Source organism: Nannobrachium achirus, assembly GCF_963921795.1.
Source record: "Nannobrachium achirus genome assembly, chromosome: 1".
NCBI classification, from domain to species: Eukaryota; Metazoa; Chordata; class Actinopteri; order Myctophiformes; family Myctophidae; genus Nannobrachium; species Nannobrachium achirus.
The window spans coordinates 13,424,319-13,445,921 of record NC_137810.1 but is presented as its reverse complement, the minus strand read 5'-3'; positions in this window follow the sequence as shown (position 1 = coordinate 13,445,921).

The window sequence follows — 21,603 nt, the reverse complement described above, 5'->3', positions numbered from 1 at the left end:
TCCTGCGCTACATCTTGACGCCTCATCACGCTCTCCAATGAGATTCCGCAGGGGCACACTATAAGGCAGACACAATGTTGGAGAGAAAGAGAAGACAGCGTTTATGCAACACCATTAAAGCGCCGGCTGCTTTCCTGTCTGCGCGAGTGGCTTTGGTCCAAGCTTCCTGCGACTAAGAGAGTGAGGGAGCCAATGCAAGCAGCCGCTGTGATGTGCTCGTTTAAAAGAGAGGAAAAGAAAGGGGAAAAAAGTTCTCGCTCCAAGTTGTGTGCCGTGCGGTCCCCCTCGCCACTTAGGGAGAAAACAGCCGCTTGAGAGCACTCTTTGATATGTAGAGACTATGAAGGCGTCTCATATTTATCCGCCAACCCTGTTCGCGGGTGAACGCGGCGGATGAAAGTAGTGGCGGTAGCAGCGCTGGAAGGCTCCAGGATTAACGATGACATGACATGAAGAGGGGTCTGTCAGCGCGGCAACACCTCGCTTCGCCCGCCATTGTCTGATTACACCCAACAAGCAGCTCAGCCAATGACAGGGATGATCACAGGGAGGCGGGGAGAACACAACCGTCAGGCTTCAGGCCTGCGATTCCCGCCGTTCGGATTCCTTAACCACTCGAGGCCTACTTTATACTTAGTCACTTAGATGGTGTCTCCATGGCGAAAACAGCAGATCTACAAGCTCACAAGCTCACAATGTGTCACATCCCGACGCACTGTGAGCTTGCGCATCTGGCCTTTTCGCAATTTTGAACTTTTTTTTTTCTTTTTCTTTTTACAAGGAGACGCAAGAGAGCAGTGGAGAGTTTGGAGGAAGAAAGGATGAAGGAGGAGAAAACTTGGGGTTGGGGGGGCCGGGGGGACGCACGGACAGCTTACAGGGGATACAAACCCCAAAGATTATGTTAATCTTACCTCCTTTGTCCGGCGCGAAATGTTTTCGTACTACGCCTTTTATCTGTGTAAGAAGGGATGTGAACCTCTCCAGTCAGTGACAGTGGGCACTTTCTGTGTGGTTTCTGGGTAATTAGCACCAGTAGCAGGCCCTTTCTTTTTCTCTGTTCAAGCTTATGGTCTTCTTAGGGGACGGCAACAGGGGATTTTCCCCTCTCCAGCCCTCTGTCTGCACTTTAAGGAGCGATTCCCAGCCCCGGCCGAGCCACAACAACCATCTGTTAGCGCTAGGAGGATCAAAACCTTCTGAGGCTCTCAGTGCCCACGGACAATCAAATGGACAGCTTAAGTTCAGACAGGTGACTGAATTAATTACTCCATTCAGTGCGTAATAGAGATGTTTTCAATAAGCCAGTCAATGGATTCCACTGCTGCTCATATGCCGCGCCCGGCGCGTCGTCCCTGCGTCCGCATATTAACAACGCCTCTCGCTGGGGTTTTGAGGAAAGGATGCTAATACATGTGAATTAACTGAGAACTGTTTTTACACCTAGACGTTGTTATGCCTTTCAAGCTGGGACAGCATCTGTGTCACATATTGTTGTTGTGTTTGCTGTGTATATATTGATATATATATTGATATATTGATATATATATCAAGTTTTTAGAATCGGCCTAAGGTCTAAATGGGTTAACAACATTATAGTAGATTCCTTAACTATTAACTTCAAGCTGGAATAAACCCTAGACTGAGTTTGGTTCAGGTCAAAAACTACAGCAGGGTAAAAACATGGCAGGCTGAACTGAAAAACGAACTACAAAATCAGATAATGGTTAACTTTCACGCCACTTTAAGCTGACGCAAGCAAATAGAAGCAAAAATAAATAACGTGAAATGAAACTTAAAAAACACCGTTGTGTATGTTTGTGATGCGTTGGAAAACGAACCATTTGACTTTTCCAATTTACCTTGGTGGTCGTTGAGAAGAGATGAACACTGATCCCTCAGTCTTTTGTTCCTATGCAGAATGACTGAAGTAGGATAAAGGATAGATTGGTCACTGGCACCACAAATAGGCCTTTTGAAATTGGGAGAAAGCGCCAATACAAGATCTAAAAGAACACCCAAAACTTACGCTCATCATATCTACCAGGCCTTTTCACCGGGGGGGTCAAAGGTGGCCCTTGGATAAAGTGCTATAACAAGAGATCAGTGGGACGGAGCCTGCTGGCCTCAATAAATCACTCACAACAGTGAAAGTGATACATTTCAGAAGTGTTAACCCGCTTTCACCCCGGCGTGCCAATTTTGGGGCGAAGATTTTCCCAAATTTCCCCAAAAAAAATAAAAACACATTTAAAAAAATATATATCAATACTAAAGAAAACATAGGCGAAAATTGCCGACCTACAAACTCACAGCGCATCGTTTTGAGCTTGAAGATCGGCAATTTTCATCTATCTGTCGCGCAAGAAAGCTTAAGTGGTTAAGACTGTTTTGTGGAGTTTTGTTCGCTGTGCTTTGACCCTTTGATGTCTTTTTTAAACTTAATGATGTTTTCTTTTTTTTCCTTCTTCAGCGACACCTCTCCTCTCCTCTCCACTCCAGTGGATGAAGCCCCTCTTTTCTGTCGTGGTTTTGAGCTGCATCTGATTGTCTCTGTCACGGGTGCTTTGTCTTACACAAGGCCCACTGCACCCACAGAGACGCAGGGGGTGGGCTGTCATCAAAGCCTGGGCGAGATGGACTCAACAACAGTGGATTAAGGTCTTCTGCATGATAAAGTCCCTACCTAGGGGTGGAATTAACTTAATATGTGAAAGAATGTTATTGAGAGGGAATAAAGTGCCAAAAAGCTCTGTCATTCTCTCCGTAATGTCCTAATCCAGAGCCTGACACAGGGACCTCTGGCTGGAGTTTGTGTTAATCACAGAGATGTCCATCTGTATACCCCTCGTCCTTTAAGCTATTTAAACTTCGCCTAAAACTCAATTATTGTCCCTGGGAGACCAAAATGGTATATTAAGTTACGTGAAAAGGGTATTCGACGGGGGCAGAGAAAGGAATCCCAGCGTTGGAGCGAGGAGGTGTCAACGAAGCCAATCTAGGTTCAGCTAAACAGATTAAGGCGTATAGGATCTATAGACGTGGAAAAACAATGTGACCATGAGTTAAAGAGAAGGAGAAATCTCACTTTCAAAGCATCCTCTAAACTGTTGAGCAACCTAATCAGAGCGGATCTCAGAGACTGTGCCCTGGCATACATTTCTCTGTTTACACCTCACACGTTGCTAAGACCACTGAAGACCTTAAGGGTGCTTTATGCTTAGCTGAATGCCGGTGTTGCGCACTGAAAATAGACAATTTACAATACTAGCTTAGAAATCTCTATGTTAGGTGCACGGTACGTTGCAGCACATAACCAAGTCTTTAGTAAGGGATAGATATAGCAAAGTAAAGTATAGCAGCGCTTTAACAGATAGATTTCCACAACACTTCTTCAAAACACTGTTTGGTTTTGTCCTTTATCCGTTGATTTAAATTTACATTTTTCCATTAAAAGAAAGCAGCTAGCTATTGTGGAGAGAAAAGATATCCATAAACTGTCTGCTTTGTGCCATGGAGATAACCTTTAGCTGTTGTTAATTGCGGCCGAAGGTCGCAGTTTAGTATGTGAAACGGCACATGCTGACTGTCTGTCTGTCTGTCTGTCTGGAAGTGTACACTTTTTTACGGTCTATGGGTTTGCCACTCTGACATCATGCTCTGACATCACTGTGATGTCATGGGAACCACACGATCCCTGATGTCATCAATATTAAGCCCATATCTAACAGGACTTCATAGGGTAATGCCCATATGTGGAGGAAGACAGCCCATATCTGTGTGGCTGGAGTGGTTCAGACAAGGATCTGCATAAAAGGGATTGTATGTATGATGTCAGATGTGATAGACGTCATAAGATTTTCACATAATGAATATCTGAGTAAGCATGTTTGGGGTCTCACAGCATATCTCCATATACAGTACATGGTTCTCCATATATGGGTACCAGCCAGGGGTCTCCATATGCGTAACTGGTCCGATATACATCACTGGCCAGATGGCCAAGACATGCCGCGACCTCGCCCTTTAGGGCCCTGAGGCGTCTTATTAGTATGTATTGTATGAAACATAAATGAAAGAAAACAAGTTAAATTGATTCGATTTTAAAGTAATAAGAGTCAAGGCCATTTAAACAGATATATATAGTATTCCAGACAAAAACAAAGCTGAAAAGGAAATAACAGTAAAAACGAATCAACAACATATCTCTCCTCTCATCATAGCAAAGCGAATAATAACCTCTTAATAAACACTAACAGCATCATATATTTCCAGATCATTCTGCAGTGTTAATGTATTTTCCTTGTTGCATCCAATCCATTTTACAATTGTTTAGAGTGTGGGTCGATGGTGGACGTCACAACCGTAACATGCCGACTTGCGAGGTAAAACCGTTGCTCAGATCACTGGTCAGGGTTCTGCCATCAGAATAGTCACACCAGGGCGGGGCCCCTGGGTGCCACAGGCACACCACTGCTCCAATCCCAACCAAACTTGGTACACTGTTCAGGGGTCTGTCATGACAATATTCACACCAGGGACCACTCAAGGGGCCAATGTAGGACCCCTAGGGGGGCACAGGAACATCATTGCTCCAATCCTCACCAAACAAATGCTGTTCATGGGTCTGCCATGACAACTGTCACACCAAAAACCTAAATTGAACATGCACATATGGGGTAAGGTTACAGCAGTTTCTAAGATATCAAATGTCCATAACTCTGTGGCCATTGCTCTGATCAGCACAATATAGGACTGGATTTGAAGGCAGCATAACGGCCTGAAAACCCAGTGCTTTAAAAGGACCTTCTGTCAAGGACCTGCCCCTTTATATTTTGGATGTGCGTGCTTTGTTTTCTTTTGTTGTTTGATCCAAGTAACCGTCATCGGAAGTAATGGGTCAGAAGGTGCTGGCTAGCTGATACCACTCGTTCCCATTAACACATTCCCCGCCATTTAACAATACCTTCGTACTCTCCCCTGCCTCTGTCTCCATAGACTTCCATGTAATTCATAGTGCACGGATCATGCACACCCATGCCTAGATAATGCACCACGTGTCTGCACATTGCTCACAGCTTTCAAACAAAAAAATCCGAATGGAAATCCGTTCAGGCATTCATGAGATAGCAGCCATTATGTTTTCCTAAAATGTAAACAAAGATGGCTGCCATGTTTGAAAGATGGGGTTGCTATGGGGGTTAAACATGCAATTTCGCGATTGCTATCATGCCTACTAAAGTTTTTGGGGTCCAAAATTGTTTTTGAAAAAAAATAATAATAATATTTTTTTTTTCTTTTTTTCTCTGGATTATCGGGCCTGGCATGCAATGAGTTTTTAACTTTGCTACAACATGCTAATAACAAGTTTCCAGTGGAGATTTCTCAATAAATAACAATAGTGCCAAATTAAATCATTTTTCAACTATTTGATCAGCACCTCATCAAAAAAAATTGAAGGTCACGAAGACTTAAGTATGTCAAGGTCAATAAATGCTTTGCACGACAATTGCTGAACGGCACGTGACACGTCCCACTACATCTCACAGATGTTCTGAGTTTTGAGGATTCATACTGGTTGCGACTCATCAACTTCGTGTTTCATGTCTGGGTATGATCCTATCTCAAGATGGTCTCTTGTGTAATAGTTAGTTGTGTTTAATGCATTTTCAAGAGTGGATTGATTTGAATGATGATGATGTTTAGCCAACAATGACTCAATTATTCAGGCTAGTTTGTTTGGCAGCATTTTCATTACTAAAGCTCTAAAGATTGATGTCTGACTGATTGACTGATCAATGAGAATAATGACTATCAAACAGTCCACCTCAGAGCTAGTTTGATATAATCACTACTGATCACACTGATGACCAATATGCAAAAATGGTATACTGAATTGCTAAGATTTGTATCCACGCATTTTAAGACCACAGGACAGCCATGAAGCATTGGATGCAATTTCACATTCAACAAAGCATATAAACAATTGTCTCAACTGACAGCAGTTCTGTTCCATATGTAGACTAAATGTTCATTCATTTCAGGCGCATGGTCAGATGAAGGCACTGTGGTCAGTGGCACACAACCGTACCAAATCTACTTAGGAGATGTAGAAAGAACATTGCCCCTCAGACTAAACCAAACACTTAAATGGGTGCATTTGTGCAGCAACCCTGAGGATCGCTGGCCTGCACAGAACCATCCGTCCAAAATGGCCAAGCGCATTGAAGTTGAAAAGCAGTCATTACACCCAACAGGCAGAAGGGGTGTGAATATGCTGCCATTCTGAAAGTACATTGTACAGTACTGCACACACAAATCCAGTGTTCATTTAACGAACGGGTACACATCATTGTGTATCATTATTTTATGCTTTAACTATTGACAAATAGCAGATATACAAGCTCACAGCGCGGCACCGAGTGCCACGCTGCGAGCTTGTAGATCTGCTATTTTTGAAAACTCGTGAAAATTAGAATTTTGACACGATTCTCTAAGTGTCTTTTGAATCCTTCTAAGGTTTTTTGAAAAACCTATGTTTCTATGTCAGCAATCTGACCAGCCATCATCAAAGAAAAGGTCCTTTTCACTTCAACTGGAGCTCAGTTAGTCTGTTCTTGAGAGACTACTATTGTAGTGGTTCTCAAACGTTTTCATGTCAAGGACCCCCAAACTGATATGTATTTGGCCACGGACCCCCATCTCAAAATATCTAGTTCCAGGGACCCCCCCAGAAGCAAAATTTGAGTTACAAACGTTTGCTTTGAAAAGACATAATTATATTCAAAGATTTGCACACATTTTCACAACTTTTTCAAAAATAGCAGATCTACAAGCTCGCAGCGCTGCACTCAGTGCCGCGATGTGAGCTTGTATATCTGCTATTTTTCACTGGTTAAAGCATTCAATAATTCTAGGCCTAAATGGCTTAACTCTAAGAACTGAGACCCATAATAGTCAATGTTTACACAGTTAAATTAATAGTCTGGAGAACTCTGCTTTAGCTCATGGGGATTGAATAACACGATACCACCAAAGGTTTTGCTAATAATTAGAGTTTGATCATACTGTATGTACAGTAAACAAATAATTTCAATAAAATATACCATGTCAGAATGTTTCTGACATGGTCTCATATAATTTTCTCTGCATAGTGCATACTGTTAAGTATTAAAGTAGTATTACTGCTCTTTGATCTTTGGTAGATGCTGATACTGATATTATGAAATAAGAAACCTGGGCTGTAGTCTCTCTCTCTCTCTCTCTCTCTGTCTACAACATATAAACTGATCCCAATATATCAGTGATAGCCAATGTACTGTATGGCGATAAAAAAAAATAAAAGCAGACCAATATATTGGTATAGCAAGATACATGTTCATATTATGTTCTGGTACTGTTCCTGTGGAATATTACATCTAACCTTGAACTCTAAGCATCCCCATTCTGCGGCTAACTTTTGGCAAAAAAATAACAGATCAAGCCCACAACAGGTACCATTGTGTCAATGTGACGCGTTGTGAGCTTGTAAATCAGCTATTTTCACCAAAGACAATTAGTGTAGAGCAAAAACAGGAGGGGGCCTTGTGTGGATACGAGTCTGGTACTTCTATATGGAAGTAATTTTTTTACAAGGGGCAGGTTAAAAAAAAATTGGACACAATTGATTGGGCCCTGATTGGTCAACCAACTCTTCGGGATGAGGAAATGGATTCACATATTGAGCGGGGCCAGACCCAAATCCACCAAGGGCAAATTTGTTTTGCCCCGGCAGATTCCAGGCTAGCCTAGTATAGCCTGGAAACCAGACGAATCTGTCAGGATGAAATTATTTAGTCTGGCAGTGGCAACGCCAGGCTAAAGGTAGGCTATAGAGCCCTTGGGACATTGGTCAACTCAGTGTTTAAGCAGTGCTTAATTTGTAAGTTATTCGGTGCCGGAGCTCATGAACCCAACTAACGTAACTCGGTTAAATTTCACCCACAGTCCCTTCACATTGCGGGAAGAGAAATTTAATTTAGAAAATGTGAAAACTGAATGAATCATGAATAGCCTAAGTAAAGACGTATTGCATTGTATATGCATTTGAGGTGACGGAAAGCCTTCTATAGGTCCCGGAGCACACAAAGCAGGTTCCGGAGCCGAGCACAAATGAAGCCCGGGGGTTTAAGTAAAGCATTGCAACTCAGCCGTCACACCAGGGCATGCATCTAGCAGAGGAGCTGCTGCTGCTGACATGCTGTATGGAGGCATTAACCTGGCCAGCCAATGTGCCAACGGTGAATGCTACAGAGTTAAAAAAAAAAAAAAAAAAAAAAAAAAAGAAAGGAGGACACGATTGTCACAGTGTGTTTGCTCTCTTTGTTTCTTCCTGTCTCAGCCACAAGGCCCTCACAGAGCACACACACCAATACAGGGTTCCCACACATTTTTACCAATAATTCATTTCCAAAACTTTTCCAAAACATTTCCAGAATATTTAACCCAATTTCCAGGACAATATAAAAATAATTCAGCTCAATAACAAGTCGCTTACTCCTATGCACAATGCCCAAAGACAGGTAGTGTATGCCAGTGGTTCTCAACCTTTTCAGGCTGTGACCCCCGAAATAATCATATTTTAAATGGGGACCCGGCACCCTGACGAGCACTAAGAGTTGAGGAACTTTGTATAACACGTTTCTATTGTGAAAATAGCAGATCTACATGATCATAACGCCTCGCGTTGCGAGGCGTTGTGAGCATGTAGATCGGCTATGTTCACAATTTCTGCCTCTAATATTTGACAATTTGGCCAATGTTTAATTTGTCATTTCAGAGGTATTAACAAAATCAATAACCAAAGACAATGCATAGCTATTTTTTCCAGGACCTTCCAGGACCCTTGATACGTTCCAAAACTTTTCCAGTACTGGATTTTTTTTTTCTTCTAATTTCAAAATATTTCCAGGAATTTCATGACCGTGGGAACCCTGCCAGTATAATGACGCTTTGACATCAACACTGAGAGTAATAGCCACTCTTACAGCACCACATTAATCACTTAATCTCTATCTTCCTCCTGATCACATCTCTATATACTTCTTCCTCCCGATCTATTAGCTCACAATGCGACACATTGAGACCGCGTTGCTCTGCTAGTTTCACTGAATGTTCTGCTATTTTCACAGACTTTTCCATTTATTATGACAGGCCCTGAATTGGGATGCTAGGGTTCATGTGGTTAAATACAGTTATCCAACGGGATTCATGAAAACAGAGCTCTTCAACGCACGAGAAGGAAAGTATTTCTTGGTTACCAGTGTAGCGTCATAATTCTGTAGAACCAAAGGGCGATGCTAATTTTTCGAACAAAAGTGTAATACCACACGCTGTATGTGAGAGTTGGCCAATCTCCTCTCTGGATACAGCCGGGAGTGAAAACCCCAGAGGCTAGAAAGATTGTGTGTATCTGTTTAAGTTGAGTGAGTTAAGTTTCTGTGAATAAAGTGGTTATGGCACATGGCCTAAGGGGAACGCTTCAGTATTCTACAGTGCTTTCCTTATACTGTAGGTCTAAATGTTTCTTTGTAATTACAACTTCTATTGCTTCCAAACATCAAACCTAATGAAAATAATGAATACGTAACGTGACACAGGGCTCGGCTACTTTTATCGAACAAGATGGCACACTAACTTTACAGATTTCATTCCCACTGTGAACAAAGGCAGTGCGACGCATGTGTCTAATGCATGCAATGCGTGCCATGCGATTGCATTTGTCTATGATTATTTTTTTCCGTTGTTGTGAAGGTAACACAATAGGAAAATTATGCTCCATTTTCCCCAACGGCCGTCTCCCCACAGACATGCAATTGTCTCCTATAATGGTGAAGTCTGGCCCTTGGCATTCAATTTGAAACACTTTCCCCAAGTATGGATCTTCTCCTTTGCCCTCCAGTCTTAAAGATAGGAATCATCAGAGGCAGAGAGTGAGAGCTCCGGCGCACATAAGACCCATGTCAAAAATGATGAACATGTAGCATAAAAATGTGTCTGTTTACATCTAATTCCACATTTCTATAGTTTACTATAGGCTACTGTACACGCCTACTTGCCAGGAGACTCATATAGGCCTAATAGGAAATAATGAAAAGGTTGGGAGGTTTGGATGGGACGAGACCAGAGTAAAGGGAATAAAAGAAATGACCTTAGGACAGTCAAGATCGGAGAGAAAGCACACATCTCTAACTGACCACTCATGCTCCATCAGAATCATATTTTTTCCACTTCATGCTTGGTTTCCCAATGAACCTTTTTCCCCCTCTGTAAACAAAACACACATTTGCACAGAGAATTACAAATACAAGGAGATGTGAGCTTTACACTCAATGCTTTGGACACCACAGCTTCTCCAAACAGAGAACAACAATGCCCTTTATATCTAGTTACGGACAGAGTGCACTTCAGCATGGCTAAGTGGTTTTAGTGGGGACCGAGATTGGAGGTGGAGTCCAGATCCATCTTGACATTTCTTGCACCACTATTTTTGCGCAATAGGGAATCCAGGGACAGATGGGAATACCTTCAGAGACAAGCTTTAAAGAGCATTAAACAAATATATTTTGGATTTCAAACCAAAGGGTGTCACAAATGCATTTTCTTTGCAACTCTTTGAAAATTTGACGTTTATACGCTATAATGCGGCCCTCTAGCAGAACAGCCTGGGACGTTGCTGGAACACATGGCACGACAACTGGAACGGAATCACATCTGACATGTGTATATTCCAACTACAACTTATAAATAGCTTAATAAATGTTATGCTCTCCCGCTCCACAATACTATTACTCTGGAGGTAAATGAAAGGAGACATTTGCCCTCTGTCTCCTCGGCATACGCAGAAAATGAGGGCTGTTAGTATAGGTAAAGCTTGAATCGAATACAGAAGCTGTGAGATAAAAAAAGACACCTGAACACCCCAGAAGGGGAAAAAGGTGCCTCATTAAGCTGAAAAAAGGAGCTAAGTAGAGAAACAAACTTCAACACGTGCACGCTCTACAGAGTGGACCAATCCACTCGTCAACGTTCCTTGAAGACAGGAGTGAAACAGTCTATAATGGGAAAAGGTCAATTAGCTTATTAAGGCCTATTGAGTTAAAGGTGACTCCATCCTAGTGACATCTAACATTCCACACCTGTCTGTGAAATGACAGCCAACGTGTGCTCGCAGTTCACAGTGTTTGTCGGCAAATTGGAACACAGCTACTGTACAAGCCAGCATTGTAGAAAATATATATGAGTCGTACAGATGTAGTACTGTAGCAGTAGAAAGAGATAAATGTGTAAATAAGTAAACATGATGACAAAAGAGATGGATACATGTTATACATTATACATATTATATTCATATAGATGCAGACTGTTTAACCCACAAATAACCCATGAGGAAAATGGGAACGCCAGGAATTTACAGGTCTGTCAAAGTCTGAAGACTTCCGGACATTTTGTATTCTTGAGCGCTATGCATACAGTACACATAACTAATTGAGGAGAGGCTCTATGGGTTGTATGTGTATTTTTCTGGTTGTCTTGTTTTTGAGTTTCTTTTTTGTTTTGTTTTTTCTGTTAAGTGTTTATATGTATGCAGCTGTGACTCTGTCTCCAAGACAAATTTCTCCCCTGGGAGACAAATAAAATTGAACCTTGAACCTACATACACATTTTGTGGGTATGTTGTACCTTATGTACGTCACTATCCTGATGCGTGATAGGCTACTCTAACCCACACTGTTTCGTCAGGAACAGTATTTTCTTGTGTGAAGTGAGCAGTCTGAGCACTGTGTGATTTTGAATTAGTAGACTGGACAGATCATCCTCCCACAACATTTCATTTATAACGACACAACAATAGCAGAATTTGATCCCATGTTGCATCCTGTACCCTATAGTCTCACGTAGCTTAGCTATTAGAGGTACAAGTGGTTTAGAGGTTTATCTACACTAGCCAATTACAATGCTCCTGTACCTCTGCCTCACAGGATGTACCCTCCAGGACTAGTCAACCGCAGGCATGCAATATGACATGACAAGCCACGGCTCCACACTGAAATACTGTGTACCTACTCATCAAGGATGCACTCACAGTTGCCAGATAAGTATGTAACATCTGGTGCACAACTAATACAAAGTTATTAAGTGCCTGGGCCAGGCACCCATGCTGCGTGTCACCCCATTCCTAAGACAAAAATTTTATTCGAGTAAAATTACCCCCATTGATTCCGGATGGGGACCCGTTTCGAAACGGGTCCCCATCCGGAACGAATGGGGGTAAATTTATTGTTATCACATTTTTGTCTAAAAATATTATTGAACTCTAGTCTCCATGGCGTGACTAATCAATAGAAAAAAGTCATTTTGGGGGTGAACTACTCCTTTAAGGACCAAAAAACTAAATGCATGACAGACATACAGTATACTGTAAATTGACCTACCATGGACCTCCTTAGACCAACCACGGGGACCAACCAAGGATTTCCTTTATAGCCCAGCCAATCAGAGGCTTGTGTGGGATTTTCTCTGGCAAAACCACAACATCTGGCTTCATGAGGCAGACATGGGACCATGTGTTAATCTATGCATGTAAAAAAGAGAGAGAAAGAGAGAAAAACAGAAGAAAAACGAAATAGTGAATCCCAGTCACCAATATTGTTCTTGTAATAATGTTATTAGTGATGATCATAAAGATTGCTATGTCTGAGCCATGCTGGTACATGGTATGTACGGAAACAACAATTGAGCATTGTGTAATGTGTAGACATGCAGTGCTGCATGCCTACTGGCAGAGGTTTGCGCTCGACTGAGTGCACCTTTGCAATTGTGGTGGCTAATATCTGAACACTATGCTTCAACAGCTTGTAACACATCTGGAACAAGAGGTGGCAAGGTGAAGAAATGACAGAAAAATATACACAGAGAATACCTGAGGACATGAGCAAGGGAGAGGTCAGCTCATTGACACTGCCTAGCCTGTCAACTGTGCTCCTGTGTCACCGCAGTAAAATCCATGAATGTGAAAACCACGACCCTTTCTTCCTGGTTTTTAGCCACTACCCTCAGTTGCCATGAAAATGGTGCCCATTAGTCAGAATCTGGTGATGTTAACCTGGTGAAAAATACTATGCCTAAACCTAAACCTAACCTCAGTAAAACTATGCCTAAACCTAACCCAAACCCTAACCATAACCTCAGTACAACTAAGCCTAAACCTAACCCTAACTAAATTCGGACTAATGAGATGTAGTACTAATGAGATTTCGGACTTATGGGCAGTCCCCGTGAAAATGCCCTTGATCGTTGTTTTTAAAACAAAATTGCGATATTGACTTCAGAAAATAATACAATAAGGTGATAATAATAGCCCTAGACCGTATGGGCATAACAGGCCAATGCTTGTTTATATTGAATGTCCAACAATAAACTGAAGCGCACAACGCCAGTGTGCTAGCGTGCCTTAAAGCAAAAGCACTGCTATAATGTCAGCTCACATTTTAATCGTTGTCCTTTCAAAGATTGTTTCAAGAAAATAAGAGAGCACACAAACTTCCCACGATCAATTAGTGATTTGAGGATGGATTTCACTCCTAGCGCAGAGAGCATTGCGGTTCATGCGGTGGCAAGGTTTTAACACAAATGCGACCGGCCAGTCTGATCCATCAGCTTGTCTTTCTCTAATGAATACCGAAGTGCTCTATTGACCAGGGGAAGGCAGGCCGCTGCTTTGAGAGACCACAGCAGATCTGTCCACAATGCTAATGATCACCGCAATTAAATTCCACTAATTAGCAACATGCACATATGATCTGCTGCTGGTTTCAAGAGACGCGACAGGAAACACTGAGCTGGTGATTTTAAACCCTGAGACATCCTGAAGTGCAAAAACCCTTTCCCCCACAGGGTCCTTTCATCCGTGATAGTGACACCCCAAAATAGCAGATCTCCAAGCTCACAGCGTGCCTCTATGCGATGCGTTGTGAGCTTGCAGATTGGTTATTTCTGGCATGCAGCACAGTCGAACGAAGAATTATAAATCAGCCATAAGTTAAGGGAGATTCTTATGCTTACGAGAGCGAGCAGGGCCAGTGTAATTTAAATTCTGTTGACATTTACTGTCAAGGGGTATTAATTCACAGGCATCTTCTGCTGTATGGGCTTACTCAGCACCAGTGGGCCCCGGGCTCTGGAGAAAGACATTCTCTCTTCACTGTAGTCTTCTCAGCATCCCCCCGCCTTCCAAGGAGACGATCTGAGGCACTCAACACCCAAACCATAGGTCATAACGCCAAAACGCAGAGAGATAGCCTGGTGGAAGGTCATCTATACAACTTGTGTCGTCCCAGCACATCGACACCTTCGGTGGTGATAAGCCTCCCTGTCATGTCAGGACACAAAAGAAAAAGAAAAGGAAAAGAAAAGAAAAGAATAGAGCAACAAAAAACAACACTTTAGCAATTCAATTAAGTCGTACAAAGAAAATTAAACCATTTTGACTCAAACCAAGGCTTATATCTGGTCAAATTGTGACTAAGTGCTAAGTGCAATATTTAAGATGCTCTTTGCACTTTCAACCCTTGTGAAATTCCCACAGAGCATCACCTTGTTGTTTTCGGCATTCCATTGAAAAATGCAATTTGTGTTCATTTTTCATGGATATGCACCTCTGTACCTCTGTACTGTTGTGTGTGTGTGTGTGTGTGTGTGTGTGTGTGTGTGTGTGTGTGTGTGTGTGTGTGTGTGTGTGTGTGTGTGTGTGTGTGTGCGCCACAAGCATGTAAGTGTAAGGTGAGCATAATGCATATAGATCAAGGGTGCACACATGTAAGTTTGTGCACACACACACACACACACACACACACACACACACACACACACACACACACACACACACACACACACACACACACACACACACACACACACACACACACACACACACACACACACACACAATAGTACGTGCATGTGCATTTGTGTTTGACCGCCTGTTTGTTTACACTTGTCTAATGTGCAATTTATCATGAGTGCATGCACATTTATCACTTGAAATAAAATGTATTGGACAAGGCTCCAAGCAATGACATGACCTTGAGTGAAAAATCCAACCCCTAAATCACACACACAGTAAAACACTCCACTTTTATACTTTAACATTTTGCTGTGCAGGAATGCATCACATAATTGTGGACTCAACTATGTGAGGTTAATATGTAATAGATTTTAAGGAGATGTTTTATTATTTACTGACAATGTTTATAGGTGTATTTAATACTGAAGAGAACACCACTATCTATGACAAAGGAAAATATCCCACAAAGATACAAACGAAAATAATACATATTCCAATAAAGAACATTGCCATTGTCAAAATAGACATACTTTGCTTCTTCTCTGCAAACAACACAATATTTGCCTGTCTATATTTAAACAGGAATAACCTGGGTGGCAGGGTTATCCAGAAGGCAAATGGGTAAAATAAGTAATTCCACAAAACAATTCACAGATAGATCAGTGTATCAAGTGTGAAACGTGTGATACAATCTGGGTTATTGTCAAACCCCAAATCAGGAAAGCATCGAGTGTAGAGCGTGTTTGCCAGTAAATTGTGACCTAAATGGGGGCTTAAACTGGGTATAACAGAGCCTTTAACCGCCTGTGCCGGAGCGGTGACAGGTCCTTGGGAGACACACAGAGAGACCGCTTGCAACACATGTCATATACAGTATCATATCTTCAATCTGTACCCCAACCACTACCTGCAAGCTACAAATGTGCACTTCTCTTGTCATTTCTGTAAAGAAAGGGGGGTGGACTACAAGGGGTTGTAAACTAAAATCCGAATGGTTGCTTTGTTTGTCTGACTAACCTACATTCATCCACATTCATCCAAAAGAAAATACAAAATACATAATACGGTAGGATCTTAAACATTTAAACCATACATTCTTTAGTTGAAAGGGATCCCCAAAGCTCTATGCTAAGTCTGCAATAGTATCTCCCTCTACATTACAACTCTTTGCCCAAAATAAACGATCTATAAGCTCACAACGTGTCACATTGCGATGTGTTATGAGTTTTAGGTCTGTTCTTTTATTTTTTATATTATACAGTATTTGGGAGGGTTTTATGCTGGACAGTAGACTGAGCAGGAAATGGGGAGAGAGATGGGGAGTGACACGCAGCAAAGCTCGTCGGGAATGGGATTCGAACCCGCAACACGCTGTCAGGCATCAGAGCCTATGTGGTATGCGCCTGGACAGCTAGGCCAGCGGGCGCCCCAGATCTGTTCTTTTTTGTCAAATGTTCGGTCCAGAATACAGACGCTAGGTTTCATGTGCTTAAATTATGGCAAATGGATTTTCAATCATACCCTCCACCCTTCCCCCCGTTTGACCCATCTACTGTTACTGTACGCCCTAGAGCCCAGAGCGTTTAATATGAAAGCACAACCATACCGTTTTTATCTGGATGATGCCAGTGGACAACATTTTTCATTATGAATGCTGAATATAATTACTTGGATATATATTATGCAAATATAGTTGTGCGAGGAATAATATTTAACACAGCGATTTAAGAACAGAGGCTTTGATAGGATTTGAAAAGTGCCTGGTCCACCATTTATCTCTGTTTATTCACAAACTCCCTGAGACTGCAATGCACGCAAAGAGCCCGGTTCATTTGGAGTAACAGCGCTCTGATGTGTATGCCAACTTCAGAATGCATCTTCAATTCATGCCTTATACTGTAAGCTCAAGTGACAGCTGATGACACTTCATTCAACTGAGATTTTGATTAGAAAATATATTTTCAAACCAAGTGTGCTTGAAAAGTTATTCCCTAAAGGAAAATGCATCCCTAAAGGACATGCAGTATGGGCTAAGTTCTAAAACATGCAAATTTCCCCACAGACCTTTTATATTAATTGTATAATTTATAGTGCTCTTGTGTTTACTACCAGACCACATGCTGATCCAAACAGTAGATATTCCAGTGTTCTGAGGGTGGACACTGAATGAACGACTAAGTGTCGAAAATTGTCTGTGATGTTTACTTTGATCCAGATTATAACTATTTGAACACAGCGTTTAAGCAGCGGATGGTGTTGGGATTTCTGAATTTCTATTTGAATAATAATTTCTGAATTTGTAACAAGTCCCCTGAAATTACCATGGACATGGGACTCCTTCCCTGAGCCCAATCAAAACAGGGAAGTCTTTAATAAGGAATTAGTGATGAGGACTTATTCATATTGTTCTGATTAAAGAACTTATTTTCATACACAAAAAACTAATATTAAAGGAAATAAAATAATAATATCCACAGTCACAGGTCCGTTTATTTACTGTATATCACAGTTCTGGATGCCAGAAGGTGGAAAGAGGAAGAGAGGGAGGCCAAAGAAGACGTGGAGACAGACAGCCAAGGAAGATCTGAGCGAGATGGGAGTCAGTTGGCATGGAGCACGAAGGGTCGCCACGGACCGGAGTAAATGACCGTCGCCCAATGTTCCAATAGGAACGGGAGGAACTAAGTCTAAGTAAGTATCACAGTCCCTCCATGTAGGTGAGCAGAATGGACATGAACTTCAACAGTCTGCTATAACTCTAAACACAAAACATCACATATTATTTTTCTTAGACTGATACCTACTTGTTGACTTGTTGGCTGAACTCACAATACACTGGTAACACTCCATTCTTTCCTCTGTCTCCGTACAATACGTCAAACGGGTGTGGGGCGTCTTGTATAATTTCTGCAGGAGAGCTGTGGGTAGAAGAACATCTGTTATGACTGAATACAAATATGCCAGCTTAGAAAGTAAATGTGGCCAGGCTAAATCCCACAATGCAATGGCTAATTTATTTCCAGATAGGCGTTTAAGACCACTAAACATAATCAGGAGGGAAAAATACATTCATTATGAATTTGCATTCATAAGAAATTATGTGTAATGAATTCCAGCTAGATTTCTCAGAGATTCAGCCGCCACCATTGCTCCAATAATTACCCACATAATTAACCTTTCCATCGAACAGGGTCATGTCCCACAGGACTTCAAACTAGCAAAAGTAACCCCCCTGCATAAAAAAGGTAGCAAACTAGACCCTGGAAACTACCGTCCCGTTTCCATTCTTAGCTCCATATCCAAAGTCATGGAGAAAATAGTCTACGAACAGATAGCAAGATATCTCGATGAGAATAATCTGATTTACGAGTTCCAATCTGGATTCAGAAAATCTCATTCCACTGACACATGCCTTCTCTATTTGACTGACCAAATCAAACGCGAAGCGGATGACGGCAAATATAGCGGCATGGTCATGATGGACCTCCAGAAGGCATTTGACACCGTAAATCATTCTATTCTGATTGAGAAACTAAAAGCCATCGGTCTTGACAGCGCAGCAGTGAGGTGGATGCAGTCTTACCTGGTGGGGAGGGAACAGGTGGTGGAGATTAACGGTACCCTGTCCCCCCCCCTCCCGGTAAACTGTGGTGTTCCTCAAGGTAGCATACTGGGACCTCTGTTGTTCCTAATATACGTGAACGACATGGCATCTGCTTGTGACTGCAACCTGTTCCTGTTCGCGGATGACTCGGCTCTCCTAGTCTCGGGCAAGGACCACTTGCAGGTTGAGAAGACACTTAACTCTGAACTAAGTAAGATCTGCACATGGCTTAACGACAACAAATTATCAATTCACCTGGGTAAAACAGAGTCCATCCTCTTTGGATCAAATCATAACCTCAAAAAAGTTGATAACTTCACAATCAAAGTGGGTGACAAGGTCATAACACGAAAAAACGAAATCTCTTACTTAGGATGTATCCTTGAAGCTAATCTTTCCAGTGAAAAGATGACTTCTAAAGTAATAAATAAAATCAACCAACGAACTCGTTTCCTACAGAGGATCGCCCCGATGGTCAATTCCAACACACTGAAGACCATAGCTGGTGCAATAATCCAGCCCCTCTTTGACTACGGAGTCCACGTATGGTATTGTGACGCCCCACAAGCCCTGAAAACTAAACTACAAACAGCCCAAAATAAACTAATTAGGGTCCTGCTTAGACTTCCCTATCAGACTCACCTCACCGCTACTCACCAGTTAAGAGTGGGGTGGCTCAGAGTAGTTGACAGAGTACAGCAACTTGCAATGGGCCTGGTGTACAAGATACACTACACCACTATGATACCCAAGTACCTGTCAAAATACTTTATAAACATTAAGGATGTCCATAATTACAACACCAGAGGCAGCGCCACAGATCACTTTCAACCCAGAGTCAAAACCAACAAAGGGTCAAACTCTTTTTTCTGCTATACCACCAAAATGTGGAAAGCCTTACCGAAGGCCACAAAGGAGTGTGGATCACTAGCATCCTTTAAAATTGCCCTGAAAAACCACTTACAGGCAGCAGCCGTTCGCAACTGGTAAAAAAGAATCTAGCCCAACCCTACCCTCCCCTGCCCCTTCTTTGTATATACTGTTTGTTTTGACTTACTGTCTTCTATTTTGTTTTTCTTTACATATCTACTGCATAGTACTGTGTTCTATTTGTCTGTCATTCAATGTTATATGAGATACTTCAATGGTTTCCAGTGGAAATAAGCTTAGTCTTTTCATGGATCTCCTTTTAGTAGACCTTGTACCAGTGAACTGTACCGTCATGAAACTGTACCTTTTCCTATGCAAACTTCTAATAAAGTCTTCAATCAATCAATCAATCAATCTCAGTGTGTGGAAAATCCATTTTAGCTGCTCTCTTGAATTAAACAGAAATAACGGGGGATCAGCTGGCAAATTTAATGCAGGGCCTTCTAATTCAGAGTTAGACGCATAAAATGTTCCTAAAATCTTGACAATATGGCCTCTCCCTTTGCCATAGACTTCAATTAAAGTCATGAAATGTTACTGATGGTTCTAGGGGCAACATTTACTTTCTGAATCTTTCTCGCCACCTAAAATCAAACCCTTGGCTAGTAATCACTCTATTGATAATATACAGTCAGACGCCTAAAGGGCGAGGTCGCGCCATGTCTTGGCCGTCTGGCTGTCACAGTTCGTGGAGCCATGCCACACAGACAGTCAGTCCTTTCTTATGCTGTACACCAGTGGTCCTCAACCTTTTCAAGCCGCGACCCCCAAAATAATCATATTTTAACTGGGGACGCCCCCACCCTGACGAAAAATGGTCGGCGTTTCAATCTATAAGTGTTCAATGTCATTAACTATTCAACTATTGCCAATTACTGTAGCTCATCATAATGAACAACAGCTAGGTTGTCAAACCACCCCTCACCTCACACCCACCCTAAAGCACACACGTTTAAATCATGGATGTAGCCTATTAAAGAACCATAGCAATTAAGCAAAGCGTGCACAAAACAACATGAAAAATGCACTTCACTGTCGTCCGGTAGGTGGGACGGGGGTAATGTTCCTCCTGCTCACCACCGTGCAGACTGGGGTTGAATTCCTCCATAGAGCCTCAGGCTTGGCCGGGCGCTCCAATGATGAACATAATTGGCCGTGTTCACAGGTGAGAAGCCAGCAGGAGAGCCTGTTCTCTGTCGCTGCGCTAGCGACACGTTGGTCAGGGCACCTGTTCAGCTGGGAGTGGAACTGGGAGGGATAGCGTTTTCCTCCACACACACTTTACTGAAACTCCTCAGCTGCTAGTGACTCCATGTGTATCGGACGAGACGTGGTTGTCTACACCCTCCCCGGACAAAACATGAAGAGTTGGCAGGCAGGGGGACTATACAAACATGGCTTGGAGAGAAAAAGTATTGTTTTTTTTTTTAAGTCAAAGCAAACCTCCATCATTTATCTTAAGTCACATGCATAAAAGCACATACTGTATACCTTCATAGTTTTATTTCAATTCTGACTCTGACTGATACCTACAGTAAGGTTAAAGAAATACAAATTGCGCTAGTGCTATGTCTGTTAGCTAGCATAGCAAGCCCTTAGTATTTCTAAGATAGTTTTTAGCCTCTATAGCCGGTTTTCCACAGGCCCAACTCCACACCACTCCACACCACACCGCCCACTTGTGTCAGGTTTTCCACTACAAGGAACTGGGTAGAGTGGTGTGAAAGTGGTACTTAACGGGGTACCAAAACGGCTCCACTCTCGAGTGGAGCCGTTTTAGTACCCCTATGCCAAGTGAGGCCAAATCAGTGACGTATACACGCTGCTGATACTGATTGGTCAGAGACAGAGTCTCACGGGCAGGTCACGGCTGAGCTGTGTCTTTCAACACAACAACTTGAGACAGATTTTAGTATGCAGTCACGGCTGCAAATCAAATATAAAAGCAAAGCCTGTTTGTTTTATATATCTGTTTTTAAAAGAGGACGATTAGGCAGAATTGTGTTCCCCAGCCCTGCAGTTAAGATACCACGAAGCACCAAGAACATTAACCAACACAAACAGTGGACATACACATAGGCTATATCGTCGCAATTATTAACGGCAAATGCGTCGGCAATCCGTTATTTTATATAGATCTCAGTGAGATGTCTCCTGTTTGTATTTGTAACTGCATGTGGCGTGT